Here is a 14,649-nt window from a genome sequence, read left to right as displayed (position 1 = left end):
ACTTTTTAAAATCTAGATTAGAAATAGGACACCTGCTTTACTCAATCCTCACTAATATTATGTGAAAGTCAGTTGATCAATTTGATATTTTTACGGTAAAACGGCTAATTTCGATGTTATGAATTCTCATCATAACAGAGCAACATGTCACCGTGCCAAATGATCTCTCCCATTTGGCATGGCAAGGTGTTACTGTGGATACGGAGGTTGATAGACTACACTACATATACTGCTATAAACCACAGCTAGTAAGCCTTTAAGTTGCATTATTTCGATACTAATTAAGTAATAAGCCACCAAGTATTAATACTACAGCTTTATACTAACTCTGTAATCCTAACCTAGAAGATCATGTTACGTGATTTTATGCATCGTGTTGCACCATACATTTGCTATTACTCATTCCTTTACGATTGCTTGCTATTGCTGTATGAATGGAGACTTTATATCAAAGGTTTTGTATCGCTTTATTTGTCAAAGGTAGTAAAAGACTTGATGAGTGCAATAAGCTTCAGTATGTCACACTGTATTTTGCAAAACCTCTGCATGTTACGAAATAAAATTAAGTATATGTTAAAATAGATATTGGATTCCTCATACATAACCATGTTAATAAAAAAAATCTAAAATAAAACATCTAAAAAAAAAAACATTTAAGTTTGTGTTTTGACCAACCCAAACTACAGCAAAATAAAGACAAGAGCGTTAGCGTGTTCTTGATTCTTTATAAAAGAATTTGACAGGGGAGAATGAGCATTTACCAGTTGCAAAAGCACCATAATTTAAATAAAGAAAATACTCAACCCACAGTTAACATCTTTAGAAGTTAGCACAACACTACGAAAAAAAAGTAAACAAAAAAGGTATGCGTGTCAAGTTCACAGTGCCAGCTGATCGGAACTGCATGATTTATACACAATATTGAGCGAACAGATGTGGTGAGCAGGGCCTGCGAACAGTTGGCGACAAATTGTCTGTGCAGCTTTGATCGCGTGAAATCAACTCGTGGATAGAAGTAGGGTGACGCGCAGTCAAAAGTTAGGAGAATGTTCTACATAAAGTACCATGGATTTAATAAAATTTGAGATTTAAGGCAAGGAAAAATGTTGGTAATAAGATACATAGTCGGCTTGTCCGAGTAATTTGGTAGAAGAGGTCAGATAGGCAGTCGCTTCCCATTGAAAACAGGTGCATCCAGTTAGACTTGAAGTCAATCCCATAATGGTTGAGAAAAGGCTAGGCAGATGATGATTAGCCTTTTATTTTTTTAATTTAAATTTTAAGGGACATGACGTGTGTTTTGGTCCAGGTCTAAGAAAATGGTATTAAGTATGAATACATTTTAGTTGCTGTTTCACACATGTTGAATTCGTGTTGGTGATTTCGTTTTGGTTCTTAATTATTTTATTCACGCCAAGAGCATCTGTGCTCGAGGGTGGTAATAGCAATGTGACAACTATTAGCGACAAATGTACCACATTGTTGTTAATGCGGATTAAATTAGCAACTAATGATATTAGGAGAACATCTGTTTCTGGAACAGAGCTGTATAAGTTCGAGTCATTATTTCACTTTATATCATTGTGGCTATCAATAGAGGGGATGAAAATGAAGCAAAGTCGGTTGATCAGACATCCAGACTATAGCTTTTCCCCACAACGTTTGATAATAATTACGGAATTCAGCTGAGTGACAGTAGTTTTGAAAAAAAAAAATATCTTCCATATCTCCCAACTTATAAACTTCGTCTAAAATTACACAAAAATTACCGCATGAGTATTTATAAAATGTGGGATACTTGGCCGAATGTCAAACCTTATAATTTCATTACATTATTCGTAATTTAAAGGGGTTTAATCCAGATTTGAACTTGTATGAACAGTCCTACCTCTATAAACTCAGATATAGTTATCGGCACGGATAATGAGCTCTCGGCGGAAGAGTGGGGATCGCTTTGCGCACCTTACACTTATGGCAATAAACCAATAAATCACTTCTGCGCAGGTGAAGGTCAGGGCTCAATATCCTTGCCGATGATTATACGGCTTTGTGATAAAACTGTACCTATGGGACAAATTACCCATTATTGTCCCTGCCGCATAGAAACATCTGTTAATACCAAAAGGTCCGGATGTCGATACAAACGGGACATTTGCGCGTAATGGCGTTAAATGTCCCAACTATAGGGTGTTGTATTGCAATACTGTTGGTTACTGTTGACAATAGTATTCAGAATAACGGTCCGGAAGAATTCAGTTGAAACGAAGTAGATGCTGTTTTTGAGGTATTTGATGGTTAGGCAGTTATGGGATTTGAACATGGCAAAAAGCTAAAACAAAAAGCTTCACAGATTAATAATTTCCGTAACAAAGTCTCTGAAAGTCGATATGGTAAGAAAGAATGTTACTTGAGAGATGACAGCAGATAGAATTCTATAGAAGGAGAAAATATGCTGCGCCGACCTTTAATTGGTAAAATTATGATTAGGGCAGGAGGACGATGATGTTGAAGATGATGATGAACAAAGTCTCTGAAACTGAAATATAAATGGCGTTAAATGTCCCAACTATAGGGTGTTATATTGCAGTACTGTTGGTTACTGTTGGTAACTTGAGTAGGATTCGTTTGGCCGCTGTTAAATTTTATTCGTGTATGTGGGATTTATTGTACCGCACAGATGTCGTGTAGTTTAACTGTTTATAAATATTTTTGTATATTTATTATATTTTTTTGTTAAAAATTCATGATAGTATTAGTTTTAACTCTACACAACACTGCAATAATTTCTCAATTTGCCTCAATACAGCTAAAGAGACTTTCTTTGGGACATTGCAGATATTATTATTTCAGCGTATCTCTGCAGCTCTTTGGTTTTAGGTTTTACAAAAGTTCAACGCGAACCGCCTGCAAGACCTAAGAAAACAACACCCATTTCGTTCTATCTAAATTCTTCCGGACCGTTATTCTGAATTCCATTCTAATATCAGTCATCACATTTATCATAATCATAGATCATAATTACAGTCACATTTCCTGACAATATTGTCGCGTCACCAATTGAAACAGGTTCAACCGATCAATTGAACTTACTCAGAAATTCAATTGATATCATCTAGTGTGCTATCGTTGTTACTATCTGTAGATATAGTTTTAGTATCACTAGGTACGGAAATAAATGCTTCTGATCTATCTGTTTTGTGATAAAAAACGACCGAATAGATTTTCAATCGTTTTTCACTCCGATAATTTTTTTTTTTTAAAGTAGGATTATGATTTAATTGTGACTGACTGATACCTTTCAAGTGTTCCACCAATTGTAAAATAAAAAGATATTTATTTTTAAAGGGAATTTAAGCGAGCAAAAATTGTGATTGTCCATGGCAGTCAATGGCACAGTTAAAAAAAATCATCAGTCCAAAAAAAATATTTAAAATTGCAAATATGTTACAATGTTAGAAACCTAATAAACAAACAAAATTGTATAAAACCACTACAACTATTTATATTCATATTATTCTTACACATTTACCAAGCGCCACCAAGGCTTCAATAGGCACTCATCAATGTTGCTTCCATTCAATGTCGCAAGCGCATATAAATCAATTATCCGTTTTGACAGCTAACGGTGCCGGACCAATGATTTTTGTCACTATATGACGTCATTAAGGCGAGGAAGTGGTCAACAATAATTCCATAACCGGCACGCGCATCTAAGGCGCCAAAAGGGGTCGGAGCGTCTGAGCGGGGCGAGGATAACAATACGCGCGCTAGCTTATAACTAAAAGTCGTAAGCGACAAAATGGTTTTGTAATTTTAATATTTAGAAATGATAATTTAATAAAAATTCCTACTACCATTTTAAAGAGTATGTATATACTCAACTACTAAAAAAGTTAAGAGGCTTAAATCGGTCCCGTTTGCCCATAATATGTGAATCTCTTTTTAAAAAGAGGTATGTTTGATATATTTTTCTCTGTTATAAAAGTTACCTAATCATGTTTCTACAACTAACAAAATAAGGCTTATATCATGAACTTTCAGGTAACCAAGTTGTATTTTGATCCGTTTTGTATTTACTGAGAAAAATTGACATCCTTGGCGCCAAAAATTCCAATTCGTCCTCTTAAATGTGATGTCATCGAGATCACCCTGGTCCCTGCCTGCTTATAAATAGGCTGATTAGGTAGCAATAACTGTATAGAGGTTCTATATGGTAGTGGGTAATAATGATCAGTATTGTCATTTGAAACGGATTAAGTATAGGATTAGTCTCTACGTTTTATGCGATCCTAGTACCAGTGAGGTCATGTGTGGCGAATATTGTTCTTCAAATAATAATATGAAGGCATTTAAGAATTAATTTATTTCGCTATTATGGATCAATATTAAAATTACACGCATAAAATATTTTTTCTTAATTCAAATAAAGCACGCTAATCCGTGAAACGAGTTTTCAATTCAAATGTTAAGACGATCGATTTTATGGGTGGTAATAACTTTTTCTTAAAATCCTTTTTTTATTATTGTTTCAAGGTAAAATCGGCACAGGTTCTATTATATTACTCTGGCTAGTTTTTTAGGATTGGCTATGAATTGAATTGTAAAGTAAATTCTTTATGGATTTGTCAATGGAATGGCTGATAGTTCAAGGTACAAAGCGTGGACGGTCACCTACGCGTCGAGAGAATTGCAACCAAACTGTGTCATCGTATCTTGAGTAGAGTGAAATATATAAATATTGTTGACCTGCGAATTGAGAACCCAGAATTCCTTTTTGGGAAGTCGGTTAAAAATGGTGCAAGACGTACCAAATTAAAATGACAAATTGCTAAAAGCAGAACTAGGATATGTCAAAATTATGGTCGACCAGATACTCGTGCAGGAGCTGATTTGGGAGACGACGAAAAGATACGGCAAATTCTTTTTCTTTAGACGATAATGTCCTTATATGTATTAGCATAGGTATGTGCATGTTTATGAATTCCCTCTGGTACATCCTCCAATATTTACAGGATGAGATATTCCAGACTATTTCCATTCAAGGACCTCCAATCTATTGATAACAATACCTTATCAGGCACCACTCAGGATATCGTACTTTCATATTATTTATCTGACAGCCTTGATACAAAAATAATATTGACGGGCTTGCCAACATAAAGCATGGTTAATACTTTACAGTACGGTATTACGAGTTTCATGGAATTCTATAATCATATTGACGAGTAGAGATATGATAGGTACACGTGAGATGTTTTTTGTTCGTTTTGATAAATTACGAGTATTATTGTTGTTTATGACATGCATGTTTGTTTATATTGGCATTGTTTCAGGCCTCTCGTTTTTTCTTCTTTCCATGGTATAAAATATTGCACACTATAACTACTTCGCTCCATAATCAGTTAACATTATGACACATCAACGTAAACCTTTACTAGAACCTACATAAAGGAATTTGAAGGAAATCTTGACTGAAACGTTTTCTAAGTTCTAAATTCGAAATACCTTTCAAGTATCGTCTATTGTATAAAAATGAATGACCCTGAGGAAGTACATAAAAAATATAAATAATGTACCTATTTATGTAAATACCGTAACTACGTACGTAATGTCAACAATTTATTTCATTTTAAATACCTTATTTAGCAAGTATGACACCCACACGATTTTATGGAAGAGCCTATCTGAAATATGTGTGTGCCCTTATGTAAGTCACGGTCATGGAGAACCAAATGACTAGCGGAGACGTCATAACGCAAAATCTCCTAAGAAAGAAGCGCGCCAATATGCGGGTGCTCGGGGTACGAGCTTCATCCTTACAAGCCTTCTGTGGAACCCACCCATTATTTTTAAAATAAAATCACCAATCTATCAAGACCAATCTTTGACAGATTGGTTTTACTTTAACAACCAACACCTCTAGCTAGCTCTATTATAGTAACTGATCACGCCTACCGTGCATCACTTGACCTACAAGAAACCTGACCTAGCTTCCTTATGGCATCTCCGCTATCTTTCCTTCCTCCGTAGTCACAGTATTACATAAGTAACCTTCTATATGTACTGTCGGTATGTTTGTACTGTATGTCAATATTGTTTAGTTAGTCAAGCTAATATTGACGATATACAAACTATATTCACGACACTCTTCGTTACATTGTAATTAGGTATGACAATGCTAAGAAAGTAAAGTAATTTTTTAGAAAGTTGGTTTGATCCTAAAGACTTACTTATAGGTTAAGAATGATTGTTCTCCTTTTTATTTTACCTAGGCAACGAGAAAACAATTGTTTTTTTTATGAAGAAAAGTACATTCCCAAAACATTATTATTTAGCCTTATGATTTAGATACCTAATTGGCATAGGCAATATTGGTACCTACTCAAGAAATAAATGAAAAGACTTAAATGTCAAGACCATTAATTAAAATCAAACAAAATCTTAATGAACAACATCACCCTTTTAACGAGAGCAAGAACACAACTCCATTACTCAAAGGAATGCCTTCAGCCTTGTCAGTAATAATTCGCACTGTTAAAATCTCGGTAATCATTAATTCCTCGAATTTGAGTCGATTTATATTCGAGAATTCGTCGAAAACGTCGGATCTCGCTTCACAACATTGAAGCTGAAAATGTTACTTATTATATTATTAAACGCTCGAGTCATTTTAAGTCGACTATACATTCTTTAATGTAAATGTCAATTCAATGAAAAGGAATGCGTCCAGAATTTTTATCGCTTAAATCTCAAATTCAATATAATTATTAACAGTAAATCTTATTGCATGCAGTTCGCGTATTCACTACCGAAGCAAATTCCTAATAAATCATATACTGCTCCAATTGTGAAGAAATTATGCAAAAACTCTCTCCTGTCAAAATCCTTAAATCAAAAAGAAAGCAATCACGAAACGCGTGGGACACGAAAATCTGAAATGGTACACGAAGAACCAAGATGGTACACGAAAAGCTAAGATGGTACACTTTCTCGTATTACTCAGTCACGCCAATGACTGTGATCTGTTGCACGTTATGATGCAATAGATTCTTGTGACATTGCCAACGCTGATATTAATGTACGGAAAACTCATAACATTGCGGAGTCATTTTTACTGAGGAGACAAAAGTGGGAGAGCATAACATAACATCATCGGCGAAAATGAAAAACAGTAACTGCAAGTCAGTGGTAGATACACTGAAGTATTCAGGTCTAATTAAATAATACATGTGTAGGTTGCCATAAAGATAAGAAAGAGGAATTAGGACAAAGCGACTACGTGGATGTAATCACGTGTGCAACCAAGCTGATTATTGAAACAAGTGACAACATCAACAAAATAACTACCAATTCTAAGAAGTCCTTAGCCCGTGAATGCTATGCGAATATAAATTGTAAAAACATTAACGACACGAATTATTCACAGATACATCCGTGATCATCAAACTATGTAGTTACAGACTATAAACATTCCTCCCAATCCGAAGACATATCGTAGCTAATAAAGTCCAGCCATATTTAATCCTTAGCTCGGGTTCAACAGCAAACTTGTTTGAGTTATAAACTAATAAAGTTAAAACAAGACGGGTTATAATAGCCATCTGTTCGGACGATCATCAAAATGAAGATAACATAAGTACCAATGCAATAAATCATCAGAAACATAAAGATAATGAAAGATTAGGAAAAGAAGAACTTAAGATTCGAAATATGGTTCTTATAAATGGATCCGTTGATTTAATTCTGAGAATCGTCTTGGAATTTCAACAATAGGTTGTAAGTGAGTTGTTGAATGTTATAAATTATCTTGGACCTGATTCTGAGATAGGATTCAAAGGTTATGGCAGCCATAATATTTTGTTGTGTGAAAATCGCATTGCGTTTTGTTTGACCCTGGTTTAAAGTATGAAAAATAAACCGTTTCACCTCTTGTATTGTGTCTGTAATGTACTTTACTTTCAGTTTACATTTCCTGCATTCTATTGTAACTGTAACTTTTTGTTCAGCGTTATTCATACCTAAAACTACTTACTTAGTTTCATGCTCATTATCTTGTCTGAATTCGCTAATAATTTTCGGTCGAGCAATTTTATTATTAGATTGTTTAAGCAACACTGTTCCATTTAGTTGCTCCAGACTTTCTCGAATTGTTATCACAATTAATAATGCTCTTGTTAGATTCGTGCCAAGTTTCAGTTTGCACACTCAGTTTGCAGTGTTTCTGGCATTGAATCACTTGGCATTGAAAAAATTGTGTAAATAGTATTAAGTGTGTAATTGTATCAAAGTTTTTAGTTTCTTCTTCAACGTCTGATTTCTGATATGTTCATATTTTTGGTGTTTTTATAAAGTACGTGGGTCCAGATAGATTTTCACTCACACACATGTATATATGTAGATATTCTAAACACATCTAAACTTAAGAACACGCAGGTTTTACTTCTCCGGAAAACGGACGTGACATAACGTTTAAAGAAACAACTCCAGCCTCCGTTGATAATAAGATGCAAACTAGAACCGCAACTAGAGTGCTCTGAAACTAGTACTCACAGCCTCACACAGAGATAACGCTGTTTACACAATGACATATATTTACATACACATAACTGACAATACATAACACATGATGTCATCGTCTGAATAGAAATGTTATATCCTGAATATTGAGAGATTCAACATTGAAAAGTGTAGGAAATGGAGAATAAGTATCCCGAGACAGATTTTTGGCTATCATCCTTTAGGAGACTCCGATGCATCTTTCAGTAGTTTAGCAACCCTTCTACTGTTTTCTTGTGGAAGCCAAATTGCTTATGCTTTAATAAGTGATAGTAGTCAGTATAAGATACTAGTAATGCTATTGTGACCTCATCAAAATGTCTAATGTTCGTATGGCACTTTTCGGAAGGCACGATACGATTTGAACATCTTTAGGGTAGTAATTAAGCTAGTAATTCTGACAACCAATCTTACCTAGGGTTAACTGGGTTAAAGAGGTCAGATAAGTAGTCATTCCATGTAAAAGCCTGGTACCAACATAGTCGGGAATAGGCTGGACAGATGATGATGACACTTTTTAATTCAGCGAAATGTTTCATACTTTACATTAAGCTTTCCATTGAAATGATCGACACTAATTACTCTTGCACTCGCTTGTCTAAACTCATCTTTAGTGTTGATATCATCAGATGCTCCAACTATGTCACTAGTGTTTAGAAGCTAATAAATCCGCCAATTAGACAGACATTCCGTAACAATTTTGATTAAAATGTGGCTATGCGAAGATTGACCGTGACTTATAGGTCATGGTTAATCTTTGGAATTACTGAATTGTCACCACGTCACCGGCCTATTTAATTTCACACTGCTGATGAAAGCTTGTTTTCAAAGAATATGTACGAATGAAAAATTGAAGAATGAATAGTTAACGAGTTTCCATGATGTCATTTCACATTTCTAGAGGAAATTTTGGTCATGTTTTCTGTCTGAGTGAGATTTATAAGAACCTACTGACTGTTCCTCACACTTTTTCTCTCGTCTTGAGGGAGCTACTTCTAGCATCAGGATCAAAACGCAGGTTATATATTATTCCAATCTGTAGCTGAATTTTTTTATCAAATATAACGTTTTTCAAACATCGCTGCAATCTATTTTGAGAACAATTTCTACTCACGCGTCACACCTTTCAGAAATATTGGCAATCTTCAATATTGTCGTGGCAAAAGAAACATGAGGCAAAATAAAAATATCGATGCAAGCCAGAAACCGGAGAGAAATATTTTTCTGTTGCAACCGCTTTGCATTTTCATTCGAGCTTAAATTCGAGCAAGTTCTCAAGGAGCACGTTTCTTTAAAGAGTACTTGAGTTTGCATTGCTGTTTTCGTTTTTCAATGCAGACCAATAAAGATTTTAGTTTCCAAAATTCTTTTGCATATTACTTATTTATGCCATTCTGCCTCAATCAAAAATTTAATCTCAATCTGCCCATCTATTTTGGCGTACAAGTGCGACAAACTCCATTTCGTTTTTTTTTTAATATTATTCTTCTTCTTTCGTGTCGATGAAATGTCTTATAGTGAGACTACACTTTGTCAGCCCAATATGTCGCCACAGCGAGAGCACTTTTTGTATTAGACAGAATCTAAATATTATACTGTCTTACAACAATCTCCAGGACCATAAAACTTGTCGTCAGAATTCTCAGTCGCACTCGTTTGCACTAATTTGGCACCATGACGCTAAATTCCTGCACCGGTTCTTGTGAATCAAGTATTGGACGTATCGATCCGTCCCATTCATGCGGGCGTTTGTATGGCGAGTTGAATGCAAAATTTCGTGAAATGACTCGAGAGTGTCGAGGCAAATTGCCAAAATCAAGAGGATCTAGATAAGGTTCACAGTAAATAGTAAAATAATTAATCTGTGTTCTTCTATGAACCGGCATTTTTTTAACTTTTGTCGTTCCTTGGTTTCAAACAACAGTCATCTAAGAAATATGGGAGACAAAACTTGTTGCACTGGCGCCATATAAAATTTGATTAATAGCAGAACAGTAAGAATGAAACAAATAAAAAAAAGTTGTTTATTTCAGAGAGATCGATGAAGTAACTTATATAAAATTCAGTATCAGTAATGAGCTTCCCAGTTATGCATCTTCCTGTTTATAAATGACAATCTGATTTAAAACAATTGTTTTGTAAACAAGAACACGTATTTACTATCGAAAAGTTTATAATCATTTGTGATATAACTCGAACGGCTCGCATAAACACTAAACATGCAAATAATATTAACGAGTAGGTAGTAATAAATTAAACTTTTGACTGACCAATGCACAATTTTATTAGAGTACTAGCATACTGCCGACTTTTAGTCGGCCGATAGTTTGTTTGGGCTCAAAAATCAGTATGAAGATGAATGGTAGTACGCACACTACAAAGATCAGGTGTTTAGCCGGTACAGGTCCGACTGAAAACGTTGATTAAAATCAAGATTTTTCTTTTAAAAAATTGCCCACCATCAGGTCAACTGTCTTTAGTGTGCGGATACTCTAAATGTGCAAATAATATGCAACAAGTACTAATAAATTTAACTTTTGACAGTCCAATGCACAATTTTATTAACATGGAAGCACCTTGTGAACCGTTTTTATTAAAATTCCAGCATATTTTTGAAGTTTCTGATTACCATTTTTGCTTGCGTAATGTAGTTTTCTGAATTAATTTTGCTTAAGTAACTTAGTGTAGTAGATAAAACATTGTGGGCCTTACTACAAAAACTTTAAACCCTGTTTTACAGTTGTCTAATAAAATTTTGGCTGCAAAATGAACCATATGTCAACGTCATAATTTGACATTTTTTTAGACAAGGCATAAACTGACGTTTAAAAGTTTTTGTGGTAAGACGGTGTATATTTAAAATACTGGAAGAGACTATTTTTAGACTTTAATGAAATCTATTTATCATAAGTAATTAACATGTTTTAGTTATGAAAACCATATGCTACATGTGGCTTCATGACAATCCCGGATACTTGACTGCCCCATTTTACATACGAGTTTTACGTGAAAAAAATACTTTGAATATTTGATTTCTGAAAACAGTAACAGCAAATTGGAATTGTCATTCTATTAGGAAGAGTTTAGTCTCCCTTGCTTTTACCACAGATTATATAATAGTTACTACGTAACAGATAAATCACTCCATACAAAAAAGTCCATACCTACTGTTATAAGCACCTACAAGTTCCCCAACTACCTACAAATTCCTAGCTGCGTTATAAAATGAACCTTAAAAGCTCGAGCGCTTGATTGTTATTCCAATGCGATAGCGCACAGTTCAGTGACCGCAACCGTGCCGTGGCCGTGATTAGGGTTGCTTCTTACAATTTATTAATATTTAAGTAGGAAAACAAAGTTACGCTTATTTTAAGATAGCCTTTTTTAAAACTGAGTTTTTAAATAAAAAGTAATATCAAGAATATTTTTCTTTAGTTAACTATTGCATTGCCTACTAAAATGGAGTATGGGTACATATTACAAAATATTACCTAATACGTAAGCATAGGTAAGTAAAGCTTTCGTCAAAATCAAAGGCGGTTTCCAACTATTTTTCGAGCACAAGTGCCATACCCCATATGGTACGACTCCGTCGAGTGTTGATACCTAAAATTGGTTTCTGCGTAGCGACACGCGTAATGTTCCGAGTCGTCATTAAGTTGGACCAGAACTATATACCTACTTACACTCGAGATGTGTTTTGAGCTACAAAACTCACAATACAGTTCATATAACTAAGTAGGTATCTAAAGTAAAATAAGTACCTAATGATCTCTGTTGTTAAAGTCATAAAGTAGATAAGTATTAATTTATTAAAAAAAAATAGAATTACTAGATAAGTTCATAAATATAAAATGTTTCTAAATCTTACAATAGTCACATATAAACCAACACAACTCAAAATAATCCATCAGTTTGTAAGGTAGCTTAAAAAACCAAATAAAAACCAACAGCATAACATGCCACGAAATAAAAATAATAATATTGGAACGCGCGCGGCGCGTGCGACTATTGAACGCCCTGAGCCGCGTGGGGCTACCGGTAACCCAGCGAGCGGTAGGCATTTATCGCGCGCAAGTACGTCGAGTGACAGAGGCCTGCTTTTACTCTCTTTTAAGCTGCAACCCAAAAATTATTTAAAGACACCACCTGACAGGACTGTATCTCTACAGTAGCATCGTCCCTTCATCTCTCAACTGTTCACTTAGAGATAATGAGGAACACACTGAACATCTCAGTCGACGCGTCAATAAGGAACAAATGCTTCGAAGATAAAAAATGTCATATTTGCTTGTACTATCTCCATTGCTTTCAGTAAAACCATGGTTCCTTTAAACAAAGAAGGATTCCTTTTAAGTTACGGATAGTAACTTTAAGATTATTCTTACTTGCTTATGAATTTAATATTACTATTATAATATAAACGTGAAAGTTCACATCTACTCTTTCACGCAAAAATTATAAGATAGATTTTGATAAGACTTGGCAGAAACATAGCTTACATATCAGAATTTTATATAGGTAGTATAATTTTAAATAGTGTGCGTGAAGTAGTCTCCAGTATCAAAACTCATAGATTATTATACATAGTATTTATACAAAGAGGGTTTTGTACTCTAAAAGTGACCTTATAGGTATATCATTTGCCTGAACAAGGTAGAACCTGTCTTTCAGGAGAAGCTTATGTTGAAAACCTTATGTGTACAAAACACTACCATCCGTTAGCAGAACGGATCGTTTCTCTACCCCTGTGCCCTGTGCTTTAGTAACAGGTGGTCACAAACGTTAAGTGATACATTAGCAAGTTCTGTTTCAGCTAATAGCTTGTTTAGTTCATTAAACAACGTTGTTTTGATCAGTTTCGTATGTTTTCATTAGTTCGGCTATTTCTGGGTTGTGGTAATTAATTGGTGTTAAGTTGCATATAAGATTTCATTGGGATAGGTCGTAAGAATTGAGCTTGAAAAAATGTGACTGAAAATTGGTTTGAAATTATATTGGTTTCAATATGAATCGTTCTAGGATATACCTATAAATATTTTAACGCAATATAAATAGAAGTTATTTCTGTAACAGCGGATATTTAAACACTTGTATAAAAACATGAATGAAAACTTTAATTTTATGAATAAAAATATCAATGTACTGAAACAGAAATTTCAGTAACACACTACAAACATAAAACACAATTGTAAATTCAGTCTTAACCAATAACTAACACAAAACAAAATAAGTTACATACAAATTATCACGGATTATTTACCTTAGCAAAGTTGATCAGCCAGCACAAAAAAGCAACACTAAAAGTAGCACAATCAGTTGGAAAACCAAGGAACTGTGTCGGGAAATCGTTCGCGAATTTGTACGATAGCGTTTGTAACACGGACCGTGTAAATACGTGTGTTCGCCGCGGACGTTTGCCGGCGACTGATTGCTTGCACGCGGCGAGCGAAACCGTGAAATGATTTTTCGCTAAATGTTCCTATCAGCTGTTGAATTTTCTTTATAGGAAGGAAGTTATAGAATGCACTTTTTTATGGTTCCGTACCCAAAGGGTAAAACGGGACCCTGTTGTTTTCGCTCCTCTGTCCGTCCGTCCGTCCGTCCGACACCAGGCTATATCTCATGAACCGTGATAGTTAGAGAGCTGAAATTTTCACAGATGATGTATTTTTGTTGCCGCTATAACAACAATACCGAAAACTAGAATTAAATAAATATTTTGGGGTTTTTATAAATAATGGTACGGAACCCTCCGTGCGCGAGTCCGACTCGCACTTGGCCGGTCTTTTTTTCTATGGGATTGTTATGTGACGTGCTTTTGTTTATTTCCTGTATTTGTTTAATTCCTTACGTGATTGGTGAATGATAAATTCCATAACCAGCTGCATTAATACTTAAATAACAGAACTAATCCTTTCTGCGATTGGGTGCCTATAATGCCTTTCTGCGATTGCCGTTTTCACAGTTTTGCCTAAGTTGTCTAGATAGATTTCCGTGAAAAATATATTTGTAGAAAAAATCATTTTAGTAGCCAGTTAGTAAACTATTTTTTCTGAAAATAGGCGAGTTTTTAATAACTTAAATTACTTG

The 14,649-nt window shown here is 34.8% G+C and overlaps 1 protein-coding gene across 1 annotated transcript in view; it reads right to left on the bottom strand.

Moving 5' to 3' along the window:
* LOC110374543 (uncharacterized) overlaps positions 1-13,998 on the bottom strand; it is a 157,904-nt gene extending 143,906 nt beyond the window's left edge. Inside the window, exon 1 of the mRNA XM_021332298.3 lies at positions 13,820-13,998. The gene's annotated coding sequence lies outside the window, so the exon portion shown is untranslated. The remainder of the gene's footprint in view (positions 1-13,819) is intronic.
* Between the last annotated feature and the right edge of the window lie 651 nt (positions 13,999-14,649).

This window comes from Helicoverpa armigera, chromosome 4 (genome assembly GCF_030705265.1).
Source record: "Helicoverpa armigera isolate CAAS_96S chromosome 4, ASM3070526v1, whole genome shotgun sequence".
NCBI classification, from domain to species: domain Eukaryota; kingdom Metazoa; phylum Arthropoda; class Insecta; order Lepidoptera; family Noctuidae; genus Helicoverpa; species Helicoverpa armigera.
This window is presented reverse-complemented; position numbering and strand designations above follow the sequence as displayed.